This window comes from Grampus griseus (assembly GCF_964374135.1).
Source record: "Grampus griseus genome assembly, chromosome: 14".
In the NCBI taxonomy this organism is placed as follows: domain Eukaryota; kingdom Metazoa; phylum Chordata; class Mammalia; order Artiodactyla; family Delphinidae; genus Grampus; species Grampus griseus.
The window spans coordinates 38,862,410-38,868,765 of record NC_139008.1 but is presented as its reverse complement, the minus strand read 5'-3'; positions in this window follow the sequence as shown (position 1 = coordinate 38,868,765).

The following is a 6,356-nucleotide window of genomic DNA, read 5'->3' as shown; positions in this document are numbered from 1 at the left end:
GGCGGACTGGTCCCCACGAAGCCTCAGAAGGACCGTATGTGTGCTCGGCTTTTCCCAGAGGCATCTGCGTTCAGGGTACCTGTCTGGATCCATCAGAGTCATGGACGGAGCAGAGGAGTGAGGGGCAGGGAGAAAAGTTTGTCTCCCGCAGGTGGTGGGGTCCTGTGCCCCCTCCCTCCTGTCCCATTTTACAGATGGCAGCCAGGACCAGGCACACAGCCTGCAGCCCCAGCCTGGGCTCCCAGGTTGGAACAGCGGCGGGCCCAGCCTCCTGGCCGAGAGGGGGGCTGGGGTGCAGAGGCCGCTCGGCGGGTGTAAGAGGCCTGTCACAGGCCAGCCTATCGTATGTGAAAGCAATTAAAGCCACCAGCAGTGTTGGCTCCAGGCGGGCCTCGGGCAGCAGGGGAGCTGCCACAACACATCTCCCCTCAGCACCCAGAGACGCCCGCCCTGCTCCACGGCTGCACGGCCACGCCGGACCTTCTCCCGTGGGGTGGGGGCTGGGCTCCCCCGTCACTACTGGGACGTCCCGGGCAGCCTGAACCCGCGTTCCTCCAGCCCCAAGATGGCCTAGGAAGCGAGATCAGAGAGGTCTGGCAGGGGTCTCCACAGTGGGGTGGGGGCTGTGTGCTCATCCTGTCGGCTGGCCTGGAGACCCCGGCTCACCCCAGCCAGCGCCCGCTCCCCTGGCACCCCTGCTCCAGCAGGGAGGGGCTGAGGGGAATGGGAGCTGGGGGCCCCCCGCGGTGGGGACGCAGCAGCTCATGGGAGGTGCTGGTGGGGGCTGAGGTGGGGGCCCGGCCAGGGGCCGGGGTAAGGGCTTGGGGCGGGGGCGGCCACTGTGATGAGGTTCGAAGGAGGGGGAGCCGGCCTGCGGATTGGACTTGGCCTGCTGGGCCTTCGGCCTTCATCGGGTGGTACCTGGACCCAGGCCTGTGCGAGGGGTGGACGAGGGTCGGAAGAGGGCAAGCCGCCTCCACACCGCCCGGCCCCGCTCCCTGCCTCAGTCTCTGACCCTCCGGCCACAGGGGCCCTTCGTCCCGAGCCCACCCCCACTCCCCACAACCCTGGTCCCCTCCCCGTCTCTGCTGGGCCAGATCCCCCCACGACCCCCTTCCTGCCCCTCACCCAGGCCGCCTGGCTGCCCACCCGTTGGCCGCGGTGGCCTTCCTGAGGCGGGTGGTGCTGTGTTCTCACTTGTGAGGCATCCCTGTCAGAAGCACTTAGTGTACAAATTAGCCGCGGCCTCCCGCCTCCTCCGCAGGGCTCTGGGCGCTGGGCTGACTCTCCCGCCTGCCCTGGGCGCCCACCCACGACGGAGCAGCGGGTCTGGTCCCGCTGACCACCTCCTCTCCCGGGCTCCTCTCTGGGCCCCCGACCTTGACCTGGACAGGGGTGACCGCAAGGGGCGGGTGTCTGGCGGGATGTCGGGGTCTCCCACTCCAGGCCCGGCACCTGCGTCTGCCCCGACTGGCAGGGTCAGTGTCAAGAACCGTGGGGGACAGACCCAGAGTACGCACAGGCTCTGCAGCCCCCGCCCACCCCGCCCGCTGGCCAGCCTGCCACTCAGGCAGGGAAAATCGCCTGTGACAGGCCCAGGAAGGCTGGGCCCCGGGGGCCGCGGAGGGACTTGCGCAGCTCCTCTTCCAACATATGGTTGCTGCCGGCCCCGGGCGCTGCTCTGCCAGGGCAGCTCGGAAGCTGGGTGGGGGCTCTAGGTTGGGGCTCCGCGGCCTGAGCCATTCCTCCCACTCGCCTGGCCAGGCTGCTCCCTCAGTGATTGGAAAGGCCCCTGCCCCAGCTGGCATGCCTCTCATAGCGGAGAGCTCACTCCCGCTGCAGCCTCTCTTGGTGCCTCCAGAGAGCGTCCAGGAGCCTCTCCATCCCAGGGCCTGAGGCAGATGGAGGATCAGATCCCACCCCACCCCACCTCACCCCAGGGTGGCCGGCTAATCAAGCATGCAGGGAGCGCTGGCCGGGGTGACTTCCAGAGGAGGGAGCTAATTGGGGGAGGGGTGCAGTGAGCAGGTTTGGGACCAGAGGCCTCCTGGGGTCCCCGGTGCCCCGAGCCTCCCAGCCAATGCCCTTTCCCTCAGGGGGGCCCACTCCACCCCACATCCCTGGACCAGCTTGGGCAGCACCCTCATACACTCCTTGGAGAATATCTGGGCCCTGCATGTGCCCGCCATGGGCCACACCGCCCACCCCTCAGAGGTTTATAGTGGAGTTCCCCAAACCTGCTTGCAGCCCTCTCCACACAGTCACCCAGCACCATCTCTCTGGCTCTGCTGCTCCCTCACAGACCTGCTGTGAACCTGCTGTGGCTCCCCAGTGCTCTCAGATTCACTGGACTCAGACTGGCACCCAGGGCCCTCAGGTGTGACCCTGCCCCTCTGTGGGTTTTTTGGGTTTTTAAAAATTATTTATGTGGCTGCACTGGGTCTTAGTTGTAGCATGCAGGATCTAGTTCCCTGACCAGGGCCCCCCTGCGTGGGGAGCTCAGAGTCTTAACCACTGGACCACCAGGGAAGTCCCAACCCTGCCCCTTTGGACCAAGCCGTGGGTCCCTGAGGCCACCTCAGATGGGCAAGGAGAAGGAAGTGCCAAGGACAACTCACACTGGCCTGTGGAGGGGCCCTCAGACACTCTGGGGGCTGCCATGTGTCCCAGAGCTCATCAGCGAGAGGGTGAACATGAGCCGTGGCCATCATCCTGCATGGCACTGACCCCTCCCAGGGGCTCCCAAACCCTGCCTAGAGGCTCTACCACCGTCCCTCTACCCACGGGGCAAGCAGAGGCTGGCCCAGCCCCGACACCTGTCCTGGTGAGGCCGTGTGTGGACACTGAGGGGAGGAGACAGACCTGCCCTGGGCATTGCACCGCCATCCCCCTGCCTTCCCTGGACCCACTGTCTGTCCAGCCCACGTGCCCCTGGCGCACAAGTACCAGCATTAATGGAGGTGACAGGCAGGCGGCCTTGGGCAAGGAGGCAGAGGACGTTAATGGCCACAATGCCTCTGGCTGGGGGCAGAGAGAGGGGCTGCATGTCCCCACCCCACCCTACACCAGGACAAGCTGAGGAGAGAAGACTGCTCCCTAGGACCCCACTGGTGCCAGAAGCACCCAGAGACCAGGTCTTCCACCATACAATCTGCAGACAAGGGGACTGATGCCAAGGAGCCTGGGCAGGGGTTTCAGGGCTCAGGTCACATGGGGGACCAAGCCCCAAAGCTCGGGGATCCCTGACACTGCCTCAGGGAGCAGGGGCCACCTCCCTGGGCCCAAGCTTTCCCCAACATGTTGCAGGGTGGGGTCCAGTGGGTGGGTCATGACCTACCACCACGCCCCACTCCTTGGTGGAAAGTGGGACAGGCCCCAGGCACACTGTGCCAGCTGTGAGGGAGCAGATGTGCCTGGGAGTGCCTCAGGCAGACAGCACAGGGGCACAGGGGCTGGCACTGCTGTCCGGCCTCGCCTGGCTGCAGACCGGCAGTCAGTGCACCTGATGGGCTGACCTGACTCGCACCCCCGTGTACAGGCCATTAGGCTGCAGCCATGGCCAAGCTCTCGGGACCCCTGGTGCAAGTTCAGGGCCCACCTGCACCCCTGGCAAGACCCCTCCTGGAAGCCCAGTCGTGCCTCTAAGGTGCTGAGCCCCTTGGAGATGCCGACACCTCTCCTCCCACCCAGACTTCTGGAAAGGCCCATCCACAGAGGCGGCCTCCACGGCTTCTTCTGAGCTGCCCTCCCTGGACTCCTGCTTTTCCCAACATGCTGAGGCCTGGCCTCCTCCCCTCTCTCCGGTGCTCCTTGGTCACCTGGCTTCACTGGGCTGTCCCCTCCGCACCCTGAGAGGCCCCTCCCTTCCCTTGGAGGACGGTAACACCCTCCAACCTGCCCGCCCCCTGTGCTGGCAGCATGGCCTCCCCAGACCCTCAGAGGAGTCAGCAGTGCAGGGCCAGGAAGCACAGAGCCGTCCCTGAGACCCCCACCCCCACTGGCTCAGGGTGACCTGTGCCCCCTGCCCTCTCTGGGCAGTGCCCAAGATAGGGGCCTGGGCCCGGCTGAGTATGTCCGGAGTGGGGTCTGTGTGCAGAAGGAGCAGGCCTCCCGGCCCCCACTCTCCACAGGGCTGCTGGCGTGACGACCGCTCAAGCTGTCTCCCGGCCTGGGGCTGCCTGCACGGTCAGCTGGTCAGCTGGGCCAGGCCAGGCGGGCAGAAAGGAAAAGGCTGGTGGGCTCTGCCACCCACAGCAGTCCTCCAGGCCCCCGCTCTGCCCTGTGGACTTTACGGGGAGAAATGGGGTCCCCCAGGTTGTGTCAGAGAAGGTGGCACTGAGCAGTCACCCTCACATCAATGTCCTTGCACTGGGCACCCCCAGGACATGGCACCCTGCTCCTTACAGATGTCTGTCGTGGCTGACCAGAGCCCCAACAACTGGGCCATAGCCTCTCACCCTCCTGCACAGCTGGGGAAACTGAGGCCAGGTTCACAGGGCCCAGGAGGCACTAGACTCTGGACCTAGTGTTCTCCATCCCACAGACCCCTACTGAATACTCCTTTTTTCCCCAAAGCACCCCAGCCCCCCAAGCTGAGCTTGAGATACCCCAGGAGCCTGTAGCTGAGCCTACAGGGAAGGCCAAGTAGACAGGGGGACCTCTGTGCCTCCACAGAGTGGGCCTGGGGCAGCACACACCCCTCCGACGGCAGACCCCACCCCATGCCTGAGATGGCACACCGCTCATCTCTGGGTTAAGTCACCTTCCCCTGAACAAAGGCAAAAAATTCTTGAGAAACGTGACTGGCCTGTCTTGAGTATCTGTGTCCACTTCTGGAATGGTCCTGGCTGATCAGATGAACTTCCGCTAGGACCCAGCTGAGAAGTGGGCTCCAGACTGTTAAGTCTGGACAGTTTGGGGATCAACATGGAGTCTAGTACCCTGGGAGGTGGGGCTGGGAGCAGCTCTGGCCGTGAGGACATTAGGGGCGGGAGTTTTCTGGTGGGCCCTTTCCCAGGCCCCGCCTCATTCACCCGGGTCCTCCCAGGAGGGACAGCCAGTGGAGAGGAGTCCTGCCAACAGCAGGCAGATGCAGCCCTCCTTGGGTACCTGCCAGGGGAGTGAGGAGTGGGGGCTGGGGGGGTGATGCTTCTAGAAAGGGGGAGTGAGTGCATGTGACCCTCTTTCTGAGCCGGTGGCCGTCAGTGGGCAGGACAGAGGTTTGGGGGTGCAGACCCATTCAGCCTCCTGTTTGGAGAAGAGGGAAGGGTACTGCAGGCAAGTCTTGGCCAGAAAAGGAGGCTTGCTCCGCCGTGTGTGCTGGGCTCTGCTGCCGGCTCTCTGCTGCAGCCCTCCCCGAGCTAAGTTCTGTCCCCTCTCGGGCTGGGCTGCAGCCCTCCCCAGGCTGGCTCTGTTCTCCAAGGTCCCCCTGTCCCGGGGCTCAGCCCAGAGGCCCTGGCTCAGGCGGAGGGGCTGTCAGGGGCCAGAGCCCTGCCCTGACGGATGAGTGCTGACGGCCCCACTCCCTGCGTCCTCGGCCGCTGACACCCCATCACACTGCTGCGGGGACCCCGGGAGACCTGGCTGCCTCTGCGCACCCCCGCGGCAGCCTGCAGGCGACGGGGGCGGGGACGGTGCCAGGAGCCCCTCATTCGGCAGCACACCTGCGTCTCCACTCTCGGCTCCGCCGCGACGCTACCCGTCCCTGCCCTGCTCTGGTGGCGCCACTGGTGTCACCGGCCACGGCTCCATCCAGGAGTTGTCGGCGCGGCGGAGACTGCTGAGCGGGTCCCGGGCGCGCGAGGCCGGTGAGTGCGCGGAGGGGGCGACTGTGGGCAGGGAAGTGGGAGAGACGGGGGGGTGCACCTGAGGTGGCCGGTGGGAGACCGCTTCCGGCGCTCGCGCCCCCACCCCCACCGCGAGCCCGGGTCGGAGGTCGCTGCGCCCCCCGGAGCCCGGCGCCGTGGCGCACGCGCGGCCGCTCCCGCCGCCAACTTCTGTAGGTGCGAGTCGGCGTCGGGGGGACGCGGTCCGTGGCGGAGGCTTCGGGGACTCGCTGCCTAGTGAGTGACCGCAGACCGCGTGGGGGCCGCTCCTCAGTTTCCCAGGCCGGAGTCCGAGTTGCGCCCCGAGAGCTTGTGCGGGTCCCGCGGGGTGCGGGGTCGCGGCAGGCGCCGGGCGGGGAGGGGCGCCGGGCGGGGCGGGAAGTTCCCGCGGGGTCCCGGGGCCACGCGCTGACTTATCGGGGCGCCGCAGGTTCTGCTCCGTCCGGGGCGCAGGTACGGCGGGCACGGGGCGGCGGCGGGTCGGAAGTTTGGGGGCTGCGCGGGGCCCGGCAGGGCGTGAGGGGCGCCGGG